This window comes from Trichosurus vulpecula, chromosome 2 (genome assembly GCF_011100635.1).
Source record: "Trichosurus vulpecula isolate mTriVul1 chromosome 2, mTriVul1.pri, whole genome shotgun sequence".
Taxonomy (NCBI): domain Eukaryota; kingdom Metazoa; phylum Chordata; class Mammalia; order Diprotodontia; family Phalangeridae; genus Trichosurus; species Trichosurus vulpecula.
The window spans coordinates 313,174,882-313,194,310 of NC_050574.1; the positions used below are offsets into that span (position 1 = coordinate 313,174,882).

At 41.1% G+C, this 19,429-nt stretch overlaps 1 pseudogene; it reads right to left on the reverse strand.

Annotated features, from left to right (window-relative positions):
- The window catches only part of LOC118837086, a 51,201-nt pseudogene extending 32,958 nt beyond the window's left edge, over positions 1-18,243 (reverse strand).
- Between the last annotated feature and the right edge of the window lie 1,186 nt (positions 18,244-19,429).

A 19,429-nucleotide genomic window follows, 5' to 3' on the forward strand; every position in this document is an offset into this window, starting at 1 on the left:
GCAGCCCTTCAGTGTGCTGGTGTTGTTGGTCTTACACAGACACAATAGCGGCAAGCAGCATTGTTGTTACAACCTCTTAGAGCCCCAGACAACTCTCTAGGACTTATGTTACAGGTAAGTTGTTGATCTGTATTATTGTTTTCCCATGAAGACTCTTCATGCTAACAAAACTATCATTTCGCTTCTCTTCCCTCCTGTTAAAAAAAACAAAACAAAACATTTTCATCACAAATAAATATATTGGTCTCTATGTATAGGAACAGGGCAGGTAGGTGGCAAAGCAGCAGAGTACTGGGCTTAGAAGCAGGAAGAGATCTTCCTGAGTTTAAATATGGCCTCAGACATTTACTAGCTGTATGACCCTGGACAAGTTTCTTAATCCTATTTACCTCAGTTTCCTCATCTATAACATGAGCTGAATTAGGAAATGGCAAACCACTCCAGTATCTTTGCCAAGAAAACCCCAAAAGGGGTCATGAGGAGTCGGACAGGACTGAAACTACTGGACAACAACAAATATATAGGAACCTTGTACTGAAATACTCAGTATAATAATAACCATAGTCATGACTTAAATGACGTATGTAGCTCATGGTACACTCAGGTCTGGATTCTTCAGAGACTGGGGTTCAAATTGCGGGGGATGCTCATTGGCAAATCTGGCTAGTTTTGCTCCTTCTCCATTAAGAACTTTGGTCTAGGGTCTAGGTATTCAGTTGCTAGCTATGCTAATAAATCCAGGCAAGGAACAGTGTTAAAGCAGCAAAACACTTAAGTCAAGAGAAAAATGAAAAACTAAGCAATCAAAAAAAAATCTTAATCACATTCTGCCATTAGAACAATTTCATTCCCTTTCCTTCAAGAGCAATCTGGAACAGAAACTCCTCCAAAGCTCATGACTCTGATGAGGAAGCAAAGGTACAGGATCACTCTTGAGCCAGAGAATACTGGTAGTTGGATCCTAGGGGCTGAGACTTCGCTGACGGGGCAAGTCTGTGCCTACCCAACATTCATTCCCTTGGTTCCCTTGCTGTCATTTCTACATGTGGCTAATCTGGAATCCATCTCTCTCTAGGTTCGCATCCAGCGTGATACTCTACTCCAGGCATTACAAACTGAACTGAACTTCCTATTACTCCTACATCTTTCCTACAGTCCACTTAAATCCATCAACAGCTCTGTTGCAGGCATACAGCCACATGGGAAATGGAGTTTTGCTTTCTTCTAATAAGCATTAATATCCTGGGGCTCAAGATTTTGGTAAACGTAATCCTTTTCCACCTTGGCTATGCCTGTTATGTACAATTTTAAATTAAAATTTTTTTCTTTAAATTTTTTTGACATTCATTGTTTGAAATTTTGAATTTTAAATTCTCTCCCTCCACCCATTGAGAAAGCAAGCAATATGATATTCATTACATATATGACAACTTTAACTTTTCAAAGTACCTTCCTATCCGTGATCCCTTTTGATCTTCAAAACACCCCTTTAAGGTAGGAGTGTCATGTATTTTTATCCATGCTTGACAGATGAGGAAACAGAGACCTGGAGAGGTTAAATGATTTGCCCAAGGTAACCCAGTTAATTAGTTTCAGTGCTGCTCTAGGATTCAGGTCTCCTGGCACTGAGGAATGAGTAAACCTTACCACAAATGCAATATGAACCCCCTCCCTTTTTGTTCAAGTTTCAGTAATTTTACTAGTTCTGAGGAACTCTTAGGGGACAAAATCACTACGGTATCTCATGGAAGCATAAAATAATGAAAGGAGAGGAAAAATACCTGTGCCTGTATAGTGTTATTTAATTATATAAAGTCCTTTTTGTTTCTTAAAAATTATTTATTCGGGGGGGCGGAGCCAAGATGGCGGCTGGTAAGCAGGGAGTAGTGTGAGCTCCTTACCGAGTCCCTCCAAAAACCTATAAAAAATGGCTCTGAACCAATTCTAGAATGGCAGAACCCACAGAACAGCAGAGGGAAGCAGGGCTCCAGCCCAGGACAGCCTGGATCGTCTCTGGGTGAGGTCTATCCCACACGGAGCTGGGAGCTGGGAATGGAGTGGAGCAGAGCCCAGCCTGAGCAGCGTGGAACAACCAAACTTAGAGTTGGGCGGATGGGGCACCTAGCGCCCTGAATATGTGAGCTGCGGCAGTTACCAGACTCCTCAACCCACAAACACCAAAGACTGCGGAGAAGGTTAGTGGGAAAAGCTGCGGGAGTGGAAGGAGTTCCCGGCTTCCAGCCCTGGGGGCAGCGGAGGTGGGGCAGCTACAATTGCTAATGCTTCTGGCCCCAGGCCCACCTGGTGGGAGGAATTAAGTGGCGGATCAGAGCAGGAGTGCACAGCCTGCTAAAGATCTAAGCCCAGTCCGGGCTGGGGGTTCTTGGGGAAGGAGGAGTGCTGGTGTGACAGAGCTAGCACCTCCCCCCCAAACGTGGAACATAGAACTCGTTAGTCTACAAGCAGTCATACCCCACTGAAAAACTCAAGGGTCAAGTTAGTTGGTTGGGAATATGGCCAGGCAGCGAAAGCACACCCAGATTCAGTCTCAGACTTTGGATTCTTTTTTTGGTGACAAAGAAGACCAAAACATACAGCCTAAAGAAGACAACAAAGTCATAGAGCCTACAACAAAAGCCTCCAAGAAAAACATGAACTGGTCCCAGGCCATGGAAGAGCTCAAAAAGGATTTGGAAAAGCAAGTTAGAGAAGTAGAGGAAAAATTGGAAAGAGAAATGAGAAGGATGTGAGAAAACCATGAAAAACAAGTCAATTACTTGCTAAAGGAGACCCAAAAAATACTGAAAAATACACTGAGGAAAACAACACCTTAAAAAATAGATTAACTCAAATGGCAAAAGAGCTCCAAAAAGCCAATGAGGAGAAGAATGCCTTGAAAGGCAGAATTAGCCAAATGGAAAAGGAGGTCCAAAAGACCACTGAAGAAAATACTACTTTAAAAATTAGATTGGAGCAAGTGGAAGCTAGTGACTTTATGAGAAATCAGGATATTATAAAACAGAACCAAAGGAATGAAAAAATGGAAGACAATGTGAAATATCTCATTGGAAAAACCACTGACCTGGAAAATAGATCCAGGAGAGAGAATTTAAAAATTATTGGACTACCTGAAAGCCATGATCAAAAAAAGAGCCCAGATACCATCTTTCAAGAAATTATCAAGGAGAACTGCCCTGATATTCTAGAGCCACAGGGCAAAATAGAAATTGAAAGAATCCATCGATCGCCTCCTCAAATAGATCCCAAAAAGAAATCTCCTAGGAATATTGTCGCCAAATTCCAGAGCTCCCAGATCAAGGAGAAAATACTGCAAGCAGCCAGAAAGAAACAATTTGAGTATTGTGGAAACCCAATCAGAATAACCCAAGATCTGGCAGCTTCTACATTAAGAGATCGAAGGGCTTGGAATGTGATATTCCGGAGGTCAATGGAGCTAGGATTAAAACCTAGAATCACCTACCCAGCAAAACTGAGTATCATGCTCCAAGGCAAAATATGGATTTTCAATAAAATAGAGGACTTTCAAGCTTTCTCAGTGAAAAGACCAGAACTGAATAGAAAATTTGACTTTCAAACACAAGAATCAAGAGAAGCATGAAAAGGTAATCAAGAAACAGAAATTGCAAGGGTCTTACTAAAGTTGAACTGTTTTGTTTACATTCCTACATGGAAAGATGACATGTATGATTCATGAGACCTCAGTATTAGGGTAGCTGAAGGGAATATGCATATATATATATGTTTATGTATATATATAAGTGAATGTGTATGTATGTATATATCTATGTGTATATGTATGTATGTATATATATGTGTGTATATATGTGTATATATGTGTGTGTGTGTGTGTGTGTGTGTGTATATGTAAAAGAGAGAGCAGACACAGGGTGAGTTGAAGATGAAGGGAAGATATCTAAAAGAAATAAAATGAAATTAAGGGATGAGAGAGCATCATACTGAGAGAGGAAGATAGGGAGAGATAGAATGGGGTGGATTATCTCGCATAGAGGTAGTAAGAGGAAGCAGTTCTGCGGGAGGAGGGGAGAGGGCAGGTGAGGGGGGAATGAGTGAACCTTGCTCTCATCAGATTTGGCCTGAGGAGGGAATACCATACATACTCTGTTGGGTATCTTACCTCACAGGAAAGAAGAGGGAGGAAGATAAAAAAATAAAAAAAAAAATAAATAAATAAATAGATAAATAAATAAATAAATAAAAGGGGGGGGATGATGGAGGGGAGGGCAGATGGGGGTGGAGGTAATCAAAACAAACACTTTGGAAAGGGGTCAGGGTCAAGGGAGAAAATTCAATAAAGCGGGATGGGTTGGGAAGGAGCAAAATGAAGTTAGTCTTTCACAACATGAGTAGTGTGGAAGGGTTATACATAATGATACACATGTGGCCTAGGTTGAATTGCTCAACTTCTTAGGGAGGGTGGGTGGGAAGGGAAGAGGGGAGAGAATTTGGAGCTCAAAGTTTTAAAAACAGATGTTCAAAAACAACAAAAAAAGTTTTTGCATGCAACTAAAAAATAAGATACACAGGCAATGGGGTGTAGAAATTTATCCTGCCCTACAAGAAAGGAAGGGAAAAGGGGATGAGAGGGGAGGGGGTTGATAGAGGGGAGGGCTGACTGGGGAACAGGGCAACCAGAATATATGCCATCTTGGAGTGGGGGGGAGGGTAGAAATGGGGAGAAAATTTGTAATTCAAACTGTTGTGAAAATCAATGCTGAAAACTAAATATGTTAAATAAATAATTTTAAAATTAAAAAAAATTATTTATTCACATTCTTAAATTTTTTTCTTGAAATTTCTCTCCTTCCCTCTAGCCCCTTACCCATCCATTGAGAAGGTAAGCAATATATCAATTATACATGTAAAATGCAAAATATTTCCATATTATCAATGTTGCAAAAAAATAAGAAAAATAAAGAAAGTGAAAAAATTACACTTCAATTTGCACTCAGAGTTTGTCAGCTCTCTGGAGGTGGGTAGCATTTTTTCAGCATGAGTCTTTCAGAATTGTCTTGGACCAATACTGATCAGAGTAATTAAGTCTTTCACCGTTGATCATCATTATAGTATTGCTGTTTCTGTGTACAATGATCTACCGGTTCTGTTCACTTCACTCTGCATCAGTTCATATAGGTCTTTCCAGGTTTTCCTGAAGCCATCCCCCTTGTCATTTCTTATAGCAAAATAGCACTCTGTCACAATCACATATCACAACGTGTTCAGCCATTCCTCATCATTCAGGCATCCCCTCAGTTTCCAATTTGTGGCCATCACAAATAGCGCTGCTATGAATGTTTTTGTACATGTAGGTCTTTTACCTTTAAAAAACATCTCTTTGGGATACAAACCTAGTGGTATTGCTGAGTCCAAAGGGTATGTATAATTTTGTAGCCCTTTGGCATAGGTCCAAATTATTCTGCAGAATGGTTGGACTAGTTCATAATTCTACCAAAAGCACATTAACGTCCTTGCTTTCCCACATTCCCTCCAGCATTTGTCATTTTCTTTTTCCGTCTTGTTAGTCAATTTGATAGGTGTGAGGTGGTACCTCAGAGTTGTTTTAATTTGCATTTCTCTAATCAATAATGATTCAGAGCATTATTTCATGGGAATATAGATAGCTTTATTTTCTTTTTTTGAAAAATGCCTGTTATGTCCTTTGACAGTTTGTCAATTGGACAACAGCTCATTTTATAAATTTGACTCGGTTCCTTATATAGTTAAGAAATAAGGTCTCTATTGCCCTTTCATATATGTATATATTATTTAATTTCATACTAACAATTCCATTCCACTTCTCTTCCCCCCTGTAGTTTACTAATTTTACAGATAAATAAACTGAGGGCACGGAAGATTGTAATGATTTGCCTAAGGTTGGAAAACTAATTAATGACAGAGCTGAGACTTGAGCCCAGAGTCTTCTAATTCCCAGACTACTGTTGCTTTTGTTAAGTTGTGTCTGACTTCTTGTGACTCCATTTGAGGTTTTCTGGGCAAAGATACTGAAGTGGTTTGCCATTTCCTTCTCTAGCTCATTTTAACAGATGAGAAAACTGAGGCAAACAGGGTTAAGCGACTTGCCCAGGGTCACATAGTTAGTAAGTGTCTGGGACTAGATTTTAACTCAGGAAGATGAAGTCTCTTTACCTCCAGGCCTAGACCTAGAGTCAGACATGACTGAAAAATAACTCAACAATAGACCATCTAGCCCAGCACCTTCATTTTACTGAGTAGGGAATTGAGGCCCACTAAGTGGGGCTGTTTAGTTGTTGCAGTTGTAGCTAACTCTTTGTGACCCCATTTGGGGTCTTCTTGGCAAAAACCACTGGAGTGGTTTGTCATTTCCTTTTCTAGCTCATTTTACAGATGAAGAAACTGAGGCAAACAGAGTTAAGTGACTTGCCCAGGGGCACACAGCTAGTAAGTGTCTGATTCAGATTTGAACTCAGGTCCCCCTAACTGCAGGCCTGGTTCTCTATCCACTGTGCCACCTATCTGCCCTAGTCACTTCCCAAGTAAGTAGCAGTTCTGGAAATCAAACTCAAACATTCTGACTCCAAATCCAACAAGTCCTGTTAACTCTCTCTCTCTGACTCTGTCTCTGTCTCTGTCTCTGTCTCTGTCTCTCTCTCTCTCTCTCACACACACCCCCAAAGTCATAACGCCATATAATCTCAGTTAGAAAAGCTCAGTAACAAGACCAGCCTGCAAAGGGTTTTCCTTTCTCTGAGACACTTGTGCTTGTCATTTTTTATTATTCCTTGCAGACATTTCCCAGTGGTTTTATTTTTAGGATCTCATCCATTCTCAGTGTTTTCAAGCTTACCCAGAGCCAAGGGTAGAGAAGTTTAAGCAGGTTAAGATGGTTGCTGACAATAGGCAGAACTCACCTAGCAATCTCAGACTATTTGAAATCCTGTCAAGTTGGCAAAGTTTGTCTTTGGTGCCTCCAACCTCCTCTTTTCTGCGTTCATTCATCATGAAGGGTACCCACTCCAGTCCCCAGGTGTCTAGGGCCTGTATGTACTCCTCCTCTATTCCTCTTCTAAATTGCTCCTGGAGTTTCGTTCACTCCCAGATGGCAAGTCATGAAAGTAGGGCAGAGTGGGACCTCTGCTAGAGTTATTTGTAGTAGAAGGACCAAAGCCTTCTAAACTAATAGGATGAAACTCTGATAACGAAATTCCCCACATCAGTAAGTGCATAAGGGAAGGGGGTGGGACATGGCCAAGGCCTTCTCTAAAGTTCCTGAAAACCCCTACAAGGCTTGCACAAGGATGAAGCAGGCCTGAGGGAGAGTTGTTCAATGGCATTACTGGAAAACAAAAATGAAAGTCAAGTCAACAAACATTTATCAAGTGCCTACTATGTGTCAGGCACTGTGTTAACTGCTGGGTATACAAAGAAAAGCAAAAATAGTCTCTGCCTTCAAGGAATTTATGATCTAATAGGGGAGACAGATGCAAACAACTATGTATAAACAAGAAATACAAAAAATAAATTGTAGATAATCTCAGAGGGAAGGTACTAGCATTGAGGGGGACCAGGGAAAAGGCTTCTTGTAAAAGGTAGGATTTTAGCCGAGACTCCAAGAAAGCCAGAGATTATAATGTCTCTTCTGCTGAAAAAGAGGGAACTAAAAGGAGAGAGAGAGACAGAGACAGAGAGAGACAGAGAGAGGAAGAGAGTGGAAGAGGAAGAGAGACAGACAGACCGACAGACAGACGGAGACAGAGAGAAAGAGTCAGAGAGAGGAAGAGGAAGAGAGACGGAGACAGATCTAAGTGCTCACTTACAGTAGTTGAGTGAGGTGGAGGTCCTACTGGGCATCAGGAACAGGTGAATGTAAAGATACACTAATTGTCAGATAGACTTTTACTTCCAAGGGAGGCTTTGGCTCCCTGCAGAAGGGGGAGGTAAGCCGATGTTTTCTTCTTTCTTGCAAATGGCATCGTTTACTTCCTGCCCTGAGATTGAGATTGTGTACTATTTGTGGCCTGTGCTGTGGGAGGAAACCAGCTGTAACTTGAATGCCAGCATCTGAAAGTCCATCTCTGCCAGCATTGCCAGACCTTCATTTTTCCATGGGGCTGATGGCCACACAAAAAAACCAGCTGATGGGCTTTGGCTCAAGTCTTGTTACTGAGTGATGGGCCACCTGCCAGCAGGGAGGAATCATGGGAACTGGGAACTGGCAGGAACCTCAGAGGTCATGTTGTCTGAACCCCTCATTTTACACATTAGGAAACCGAGTCTGAGAGAGGTGAAGGGACTTGCCCCGTGTCACACATATTGTAAATGGCAGAGGCAGGAGCCTCAGCCAGTCTCACACTCTTTGATTTCAAATCTGATGCTCTTTTTGCTACACCATTGTGTAAGATGGGGGCTTGTGGATGGATCTCTGCAGCTCCTTTCTACTCCTCTAGAAACAATTCAAACAATAGCAACCACTACATGAAAAACACTGTATAAAAAAAAATTGTTAAAGGGTTTATAAAAGGTTGTACAGCTACGCAAGGTAGAGCCCGGGCTAAAACCCTCTTCTCTTGACTTTTAGTTCAAGGCTTTAATCCGGTTTTTAGGAAAACGCTTAAAATGGCCCCAAACGTAAATGCATTTGTGGGAGGACCAATAGCTATCTTCCTTCTAATTAGTTATGGAAGGCCTCATGAAAGAGATGAGCCTTTTTATGGCAGAGACATAGGTAGTCAGGATTGCAGGTAAATTAGAACTGCTAAAACTGGAACCTAGGGCTGCTGGATGGTGCAGTGGATAGAGAGCTGAACCTGGAGTCAGGAGGACTCATTTTCACAAGTTCACACCCAGATTCAAACATTTGCTAGCTGCGTGACTCTGGGCAAGTCATTTAACCCGGTTTGCCTCAGTTTTCTCATCTGTAAAATGAGCTGGAGAAGGAAATGGCTAAACCACTCCGGTATCTTTGCCAAGAAGATTCCAAATGGGGTCAAGAAGAGTTGGACATGATTGAAAAAATGGCTGAACAACAAAGCTGGAGCCAATGGCCCAGTCTGGGTGCCTCTTTAATCCTAAGCCCCAAACCACTGAGCTCTTAATTTCTCCCTAAAACCATGTTTCTTTAGTCTGACCATTTTCCACATTTCCATACGGAGGTATCTTTCCCTTTCCCCTCCCAACCCCCAATTATCTGACAATTGTAATCAAATCAACACTGCCATTGCTTCTAGAAAGGGTGTGTCAGCTGAGGGACCTATTGTTCCACTCCTCATCCAGGTGATTTCCCTGACCAAGACTGGTTTCCCTGGCTGTCACTCTACTTTATCTCTTATCTTCCCCTGTTGGAATACAAACTCCTTAAAGGAAGTCACTGTCATGCTTTTCTATTTATATCCCCAGTGCTCAAGTACAGTACTTGAAGATCCATATAGTAATAATGCTTTTTCATTCATTCATTCATCCCATCAATCATTCAGGGGGCAGTTTTAACCCTTGGGGCTTTTCCTCTTATTTGAGAGTCAGAATTAGCTAATAGTTCCATTTTTCCTCTCCTTACCCACTTTCCCATTTGAAAATCAGCCCCTTTAAAGGAAGAAGCTCAGGAAGAGAGATGTACCATACCTAGAACAGTTCATGTCTGATGTCTGCCAACCTAAAGACTTGGGCCTAAACCAGCTTTCCTTAGGCATCTGTTAAAAGAGTTAAAAATATAAATCATCCCCTGTTAAAAAAAATAGCCCAATGGAATACCACTTAGTGAGGCCACATCTGGACAATAGGTTGCTCTCTGTCTGTTAGGAAAAGGACCAGGCCTGGAGGTGGGAGGGTTGGAATGCTTGTGACTTCTGGAGCTGAGCTCACTTTATAGAGACAAGGATGCAAACAAGGGGCTTGGGACTGAAGATCATCTGTAGCAATAGCCTCTAGTAGATATCCCCTCCTCTCGTCATGTGCTCTCCCCACATTCCAAACCTCTAAGAGCAACTATTCAGCAAATATGTGCCTGTCCCCTGGTTGAAAAGGTTTAAAGTTTTCTCATCTTTAGAAGACTTCTCAAATATTGGCCTAGCATGGAGTAAACCTTAATGGCAGTAGGCTTTCAGAGAAGCAGAAGATTGTTACTGAGTAGATGAAAAGAAAGGAACAGAGTTTCCCTACCAGCCCTCAGGTTGGTGGTTCCCTGGTTTAAAAACATGGAAGCTTAACTAGACCCTACTTTGGGTCAGCCCACAGATATTTATTCAGCAGCAAGAGTGTTTTTGGCCCTGAATCACTGTTGGGGATGTAGATAAAGAGTAGGGGAGGCAGCTTGGTGTGAGGGACACTGGATGGTGCAGCAGAATGAACACTAGATCTAAATTCAGAGAATCTGGCTTAGGATCTTGAATCTGGTTATTGGTTATGATTGTGGTCAAGGCAATAACTCTTCATTTGTAAAATGAAGGTATTAGACTAGATAAGGGATTTTTTTTAACCTGGATCCATGAACTTTATTTTTAAAAATATTTTGATAATGATATTTCAACATAGTCATTTTATTTTATATTCCTATTTTATTTAATACATTTAAAAATATTATTATGCCAGCGGGTTCACAGGCTTTTCCAGGCTGCCCAAGGGGCCCGTGACACAAAGATTAAGAACCTTGGACTAGAAGATCTTTAAGGGCACATCCCAACTCTAAAAGTCCATCTTTCTTATAAGGTGAATCCCTGCCCTCAAGCAACTTACCTTGTAATGGGGGCCAAATCTAACGTGTAAAATCATGAGTGGGTAATATAAAATGATATATAATCAAGGGGTGGAGTTTGTGATATTGACTGTAAGTGGAAAATAACGGGGGTCTGAGAAGGTAAAGACCACTGAGGACTGCAGGAGCTTGGCAAATGTTTCCCCTGTTTTCAAAAAAAAGGAAAAGAGGAGAGCTCTAGAAACCTCAGACTGGGGAGTTTGATTTTGATCCCTGGCAAAAATTTAGAGCGGTTAATAATAGGATCTTACAATTATAGGGTACGACAGTTACCACAGGCCTGACCTACCTTAGGTAGCAGAAATAGTATTACTCCCATTATGATTGTTTGGAAAAACCTTCAGGTTTTTGGACCTAGACTTTTTTTTTTTTGTGTGACAGGCTGCCTTTAGTCACATACTCTTTTCTTCCCTGGCACTCGCTGCCTTTTTGGAAGTTTCCATGCATGGAAACTTTCACGCAAAAAACTTCTATCTCCAGTGCCCCAAAGTACAACCTTGGTTCCTCCTTCCTTGTGACATCAGAGGGGGAAGCCAATCAGATGTGACTGAGGCTCTACTACCCTCAATACCCATCCCTCTTTATAATTCTCAAATTGCTGTGACACTGGACCCAATATTCCAAACTATCAATCAGTCAGTCGACAATCATTTATTAAGCACTTACTATGTGTATCAGGCAGGTGGGGCAGTTAGATAGCTCAGTGGATAGAGTGTGGGGCCTGGAGTGAGGAAAACCTGAGTTCAAATCCAGGCTCAGACAGTTACCAGCTGTATGACCCTGGGCAAGTCACTTAACCTCTGTTTGCCTTAATCCGCTGGAGAAGGAAATGGCAAACCATTCCAGTATCTTTGCCAAGAAAACCCCATGGACAGTATGGTCCATGGGGTCATTAAGAGTCTGAAACAACAAAATGTGTCAGGCACTGTGCTAAGCATTGGGGATGTAAGGGGGAGCAAAACATACAGTCTCTGCCCATAAAGAGCAAGGAAAATTTGGTGTAAGTATTGCCCAAGCTCAAGAGGTGGTTGTGGGATTGGTTCTCATATGACCAGCATGGATTTTTCCTTCTTGAAGATGTCAGAAGAGATTGGCTACTATATTCTGGTGTGTGTGTGTGTACACATGAGAGCTTGCATACATACATGCATGTGTGTGTGTGTGTGTGTGTGTGTGTGGTGTATGACACTTATTGTCCACCTCTTGTTGTTGGCTGCTTCCCCCTTTATACTCCCAGCCTTTGGTGTCTCCAGATGAGCCACACAACCTTTCTTTAAATGTCCCACATAAAAGTTCATTGGTTTCCTTCTGACAAGCTCTGGCTTAAGATCCAGGGCTATTGCTATGGATTGGAAGATCCATTTTATGGCTGGAGAAATGGAGGCTCAGAGAGGTCATGTAAATTGCCCATTTATTTGCCTCACATAGCAAGTAAATGGCTGAGGAGGGATTCAAACCCAGGCCCTCTGCCTCCCAGCCCAGTGCTCTTCCTACTATACAAAGTTTATATAACCCCTAAACTCTGAATGCACTTTGTGTCTGTCTCATACAATTTACCCCTTAATAATTTTTCTTTTCCGTTCCCATGTGTTTATTTTGTCTTCCCAATGAGAGTATAAACTTTACGTGGATAAAATTCACATGTGTTAGCCTGGTATTCAAAGCCCACCACAACCTAGTCCTATTTCATCTTACCAGTCATATCTCCAATTATTCTTTGATATGAAATCTTTGCTCCAATTGAGAAGATTTTTATTCTGTCTCTCCCAAGCTATGCTCATTTGTAACTCTATACTTTTGGTGATAATTCTGTTTCCCTCAAGGGAAAATGCAAATCCTTAAGAACAGGGACTGTCTTTTGCCTCTTTTTGTATCCCCAGTGTTTAGCACAGTGCCTGCCACATCATAGGTACATAATAAATGTTTGTTGATTTGATTGATTGAAATATCAATACAAGATAGCATGTGATTAAATGGAGAGGCAATATAGAACAGTGGATAGAGGGCCTGCCTTAGTGTCAGAAAGACCAGGGTTTAATTTTTGCTTCTGACACCTAAAAGTGGCATGCCCCTAAACAAGTCACTTAAAATTATGGATAATTTGCCAACCTATATCAGTGGAGGATTTTTCCCACACTGGTAGTTCCTCACACCAGTGAAATCATGAGTCCAGACTCCAAAATATATATGATTAACTGACAAAATGGGCAGTATCTGGATAGGAAATGAGAAACATTATAGAGTGGAGACAGGAAAGTTGAATAGACACTAGTTATGTGATCTATCTATGCAAAATGTGGGAAGAGGATTAACTTAATGGTCCCTAAAGGCCTTTCAAGTTCTAAATCTATGTTCCTATCTTGAGCTAAAGCACAGAGGAGGTTGTGAACATGCTGTATTCTGGGTCCAGTGAGAGGCCCTGCCTGGCTGGAGGAGATAGTGTGTATTAGAGAGTTATGGGAAATTAGATTCGATAAGATAAAGTGAACCAGGTTATGTAAGGCCATGAAGGCAGATACTCTTTCTTTGCCATTTTTGAGTTCAGCTCATCTCATGTTTGAGCGCTGACTCTTTGAGAACTTTTCTTGAGTCTTACAGTCTAGCAGAGGTATAATTAGCTTGGAGTGAATAGGATTTTGTTCCAGAATGCCAATGTCTTAGGGCAGGGGGATGAGGCAGGGCTCCATGCACACAGTGACCACCATCCTTAGGCCTTGCCTCATGGTTATATGCTATATCACGTGTGGCTGGATTGCTGAAAGAAAGGCACAGCCACTCTTGTGTCACTACTTCCAAGGTCCTGCCACCATGGCATCCCAGACCACATATTCCCTCCCCACCCAACTCCACCAACTCCTAAGGGTAGGAAAGGATTCTCTTCTGGGTAGGAGGGTAGAATGCCTTCCTCCCGGATTGCCTGCAGCCTTAGTTAGGCTCTTCTCACTTTCCCAACCCATCTTTTATCTCAGCTATATTTGCCTCAGGTGCTCAGATTCCTAGTGAGGCACACAGCACTGGTCAGAGGAGATAGGGTGTATCAGGGAGTTATGAGAAATTAGATAAGACAAAGTGGACCAGGTTACATAAGGCCTTGAAGGCAGAAACACTTTCTTTGCCATTTTTAAGCTCAGCTCTTCTCATGTTTGAGAATAAAAGTTTGGACTTCCTGGTGGTGGTAGGAGCTGGTCCAGTGAAGGAGAAATATTTTTAAACATGATTCAGTGGATCCAGGCCAGTGTGAGGTTGTGATGATCTGAGAAGCTGGTGCTAACGGCCCACAAATAGCTGGAATCTTCTGAAAGCAGCAGCCCTATACTTCCTTCCAAATATTTTAATGCTTTCTCAAGAAGTCCTCTGAGAGTAGAATCTGTGTGTTAGAACTTGAGCCAATAGCATTACCCCTCAGATGTGATTAAATAGTGAAGGAACAGTGAGATTTTCTTGTCTCTGGAGATGTTTGGGGAAGGGTACAGGCTGGAAGGTGGCAATCTTGTTCCTTTCTCCTGCTCCAAGAGGGCCTAGTGGAAAGCTTGTTCAGGTACATACTGTCTCTCCAATGTCAATGGGAAAGTATCAATCATGGTGAGAGAGGTGCATAGTCTTTAAATTGCAAGCATAGTTCTTTTCCTTCTTCCTACATGGTTCTGCTTCATGGGTTTTTTTTTGGTTTATTTTTCTATATAATTTGCAGAACTGGACTATTTTGTAACTCAACAATGAGATGCTCTGTGGCCACAGGAAGTGGTCTGGAAGAGAGTGGGGAAAGTTTCTGGGCTCATCCATGTGCACCCATGTCCTCATTCAAGAAAGCCTTTTCCAAAGTGTGCGTCTACCCGTGAAACTTCTATTTGTTCTGTAGTGTTTGTTTGTCTTTTCAAATCAACGTTGGCTCAATCAATCAATTATTCAATCAAGCTTCTATTGAGCACCTACCATAAATATCTTTCTTGTCTCTGAATTTCGATGGTGCTTACAGTAAGAAGGATATCAGTTTTGCTCCTGTTTTCTAGTTGTTTATGATTTCCAAGCTTCTCTTAGAAACAAAGGTCAATCTTTTTTCTTTTTTAGCTATTCCAAATATTTTAATGAGTTCTCTGGAAAGCATTTAAAACACTAGTTTGTGAGGATAAACTCCATTGGAGAGAGAGAGAATACAGAGAGCAGGTAGCCACGGAGCTGAGGAATTTTCTTGATTTGGGGCAGGATCTGAGAGTCCGCTGTTTTCTGATCAGCCTTGCGCTGCTCTGTAATCTCGTATTTCTCTTTTTCTGTGTCAAAAATCTCTCCTTCTTGGTGGCTAGGTTTACAGAGCCTCTTCTTCTTGAAGTAAGCATCAGTAAGATGATTTGGAATTTTTACACCTGAAAGGTTAACCTTGGTAGAGGTGGCAATGACCAATTTCTGATGGGTCCTTCTCAGAGGAACACAATTGATGGTCAGAGGTCCAGTCACCAGTAGCAAACCACTAGTCAGCTGCTTCAGGAAAACCACTTGCTTGCCCCTGCAGTGGCCAGTGAGCATGATCAGAACGGTGCCTGGCTTGATGCTAGCTCCAAGTCTCCTCATATGCTGGCTGAAGGGCTTTTTGCCATGACTTAGCAGCTTTCTAGGCACATCCTCAGTCAGTAATACTGAGGCATTTTGCAATCTTTACCACGAGGGTTCCTCCATTCTTATCACCATCAACTGGCTTTGAGATAGTAGCAGGCACCTTCTCTTTCTTTTTCCTTTCAATTTGGGTTTTTGGTGCAGCATACTTCCACTTGTAGATGGCTCTCCAGGAATACATTGCAGACCTGGAGTATCTACCAACCCCTCAGGCCAGGACTGGGTTCCGACTGCAGTGCTTTTGAGGCTTTTTCACCACCTTTTCAGCCACATCTTCCTTTTCGTTTTCTTTTTTTTTCCTTTTCGTTCTCTTTTTTTTTTCCTTTTTTGAACTTCTTTTCCTTTGGTTCCTTTGGGGGCTTTTTGTCCACCATCTTGAGAGAAGGGAAAGAGCAACAAAAGTCAATCTTAAAAAACATTGGCTCCTCTTTTTAATACCAGTAATGATGGTTTTGTATCAAGGCAAGTCATGGGAAACTATACTCATTGAAAAATTAAACATTAGTGTCACAGAGAAGGTAATGGGGACATGAATGGTGGTTGTTCACAGGCTGCCAAACAACCAAGAAAGATAGCAGAGTGGAGGCGAAACTCAGCTGAATTCTCCCAACAGTCCCCTCCAAACAACTTAAAAAGAATGCCTCAAATAGAATTCTGGAGTGGCAGGGCCCACAAAAGGTCAAGGCAAGATGTTTTCCCAGCCCAAGACAACTTAAGAGTTCTCAGAAGAAGTCTGTGACACTGAGATTGAGACTGGCCTAGAGCAACACCACCAGTGGACTTTGGAGGCAGCAGCAACACCACCAGTAGGGCTTGGAGGTGGCTGTGATAGCAGCAGCAGTCTCTTTGGAAGATCTCAGCCAGAGATGGTAAGGGAGTCAGACAACTAATCAGAGAGAGATCACAGGGGACACTTTGATGCCACTCAGTGCAGCACCCTGTTGCATGGCCCATATGGAGTTTAAGTTCTCAGTTCCAGGGTGAAGAGGAGCACTTGTAGCCACAGGGGAATAGTGGGCCTGGTCACAATTCCAGAGCTAAGAGGAGTGCTAGCACATGCAGCTGCAGAGGAGCAAGGTCTCTTCCTGAGTAAAAACCAGAGCATAGGCCAGTAGAGCATTGACCACACTTTTCCTTGGATTATACCACACTGGAAATATCAAAAACCTACAGACTCTCAGAACTAGCTCTGAAAACAGCAGCACAAAAAATCTGAAACTTGAGGCAGTGCCACCCCCTCCCCTGCCTCCAACCAAGCAGATCCCAGCTTTAACATAAAGTTAAAATTCAAGAAATAGACTGGAAAAGTGAGCAAACAGCAAAAACAGTACTTGTACACAAAAAACTACTATGGTGACAAGGAAGATCAAGACACAAACTTAGAAGAAAACAATGCTTTCTAGTGTTTTTAGTAGGAATGAGCATTGTGTTTTGTCAAAAGCCTTTTCTGGACATATTGATATAATTATATGGTTTTTATTGTTTTTCTTATTGATATGATCAGTTATGCTGATAGTGTTCCTAATATTGAATAAGCCCTACATTCTGGGTATAAATAACACCTACTCATTATGTATGATCTTTGTGATATATTCCTTTCTAGTATTTTGTTTAAATTTTTTTGCATCAATATTCATTAGAGAAATTGGTACAAAGTTTTCTTTCTTTGTTTTTGCTCTTCCTGGTTTTGGTATCAGAACCATATTGGATTTTTTGAGTATGTGGGTTCATTCTGTTCCCTTAAAAACAAAAGGAAGGAAACAAGCATTTATTAAATTAATGCTATTTGCCAGGCATTGTGCTTAGTGCTTAAAAAATACTATCTTATTTGATCCTCACAACAACTCTGGAAGTTAGGTGCTATTATTATCTCTATTTTACAGATGGGGATATTGAGGCAGAGGTTAAATAATTTGCCTTGGGTCACTCATCTAGTAAGAGTCTGATGCAGGATATGAATTTAGGTCTTTCTGACTCCAGGCCCAGAGCTCTGTTTACTGAACCCCCTTGTCTTAATGACATCTATAACAACAGCATTAATAATAATAATAATAGCTAACATTTACATAGTGCTTTCATATAGCTAGATTGTGAACTCCTTGATGGCAAAAATGGTGAATTAGCTCATTCTGGCACAAAGGGTATATTTTATTTGGTGGGTCTTGCAATTCATTCATTCGTTCATTCATTAAGTTTTCATTAAAATACCTGTTTACTAAACACATAGTCCTAAGCTAGGCTTTTTAGCAGGATTTTTTTTTGGGGGGGGAGAGGGAGACAAATGAGCTTTTTCTGCTCCACTCCAGACGTGCTCCCTCTGTGGCTACAGAAAAAGAAGGATTTATTCTTACTGTCCAAGAGTTTATAAACTGATGGGAAAAACAAGATATTTGCTTAGAATCATTGACCCTTCTATTTGGAGAGAATTTGGGCTGTCTAGGCTAACCTCTGATCTAATGCAGGAATCTTGACTATTACATTCCTGAAGGATAGTCTTTCAGCTGCTGTTTTGAGTACCTCTGGAGGAGGGGGTTAGAGTGAGTGTTTTGCCAGCCCTCAGATCTTTTCAAATTGCTGCCTAACCACATCTCCCTCTTCTTGCACTATTGAAGTCAATTTTTCCAACCTAAGTTTAAGACTTCATGTTCTTCCAGGTGCGATGGAACACTCCTGTAGCCCCTGTCATTGAAGAGGCTGACAATAAGCAGAACAAAACAGAAAAAGATCTTACATTTATCACTATCAGATTTCATCTCAGTAGACTCAGTCTCATATTGTAGCAGGTCAAGATCTTTTCGGATCTTGGTTCTATCATTCAGCATATTTATTAACCTTCTCAGTCTCATGCCATCTGCAAAATTGATAAGCATGTTGTCAGTGCTGTTATCCAAGTCACTGATAAAAATGTTCGTTAGCATGGAGCTGGGCACAGGTCTCTGGAGTGCTCCACGTACTGAAGATGTACTTATTGTTATGTTATTATTATACAGGGTGTTCCTAAAGTCTGGACACATAGGAAATCTCATTAGCTTCTCATTAACCGTTTCACCGAAGACTCTGTTGTTCAGCAACTTCTTTTTCGGAGGTATGCTAAAGGAGAAGGTATACTCAATGAAAATCACAGATGCAACACATTTGATTGACTGCATAAATGAATAAAGACTGAATGTGCTAAAATTGATGGCAATGTGGAGTTATTGCATTGAGTTTACGTGAATCTTGCAAAGCGCATCAACCTTTGCATCACAAATGATGGAAATCATATTGAAGATGTTATTTGTTAATATTCCCATTAAATAAAATGTTGTTGAAAATGTCATTCGTTTCATTTCTTGAAAATATGCTTTTTTGCTTCTGTGTCCAGACTTTAGGAATACCCTGTATTATATCAATATTATAAGTAATGTTGATGATAATAATGCTTATAGCTAACATTTACATATTGTTTATATGTGGCAGGCAATGCACCAAGTTCTTTACAATCATTCTCTCACTTGATCCTCAAGGCAACCCTTCCTTGGAGGTAGGTGCTATTATTAACTTCATTTTATAGATGAAGAAACTGAGGCAAATAGAGATTAAGTGACTTACTCAGGGTCAAACAGCTAAAAAATATCTGAGGCTACATTTGAACTCAAGTCTTCCTGACTCTAGGCTTGGTCCTCTCTCCACTGTACCGCTTAGATGCTAGATTGAATAATCAAGGATTGTTTCATGGATCTGGACATTCAACATGTCCTCAATCCAATTATATTTTCATTTAGTCCTCACTTTTCTCTCTTATCCACAGGAGTAATATGGGGAATACTTCATCAAACTCTTTGCTAAAGAAAACTACATATAAGGCATTCCTTTGATCTACCAGCTTAGTAACCCTGTAAAAAACAGGTATAAAAATAGTCTAGCGTGACCTGTTGATTAAAAACAAATTCTGGATTTAACACGCCCAGATAAAATGATGGACATCCTGTTTTTTGATGAAACTATGCAAAGTCTTTGCAATCACGGCTCTCCTTCCTAGATGTTCACTAATTATTTCTTTACTAATAAATACTA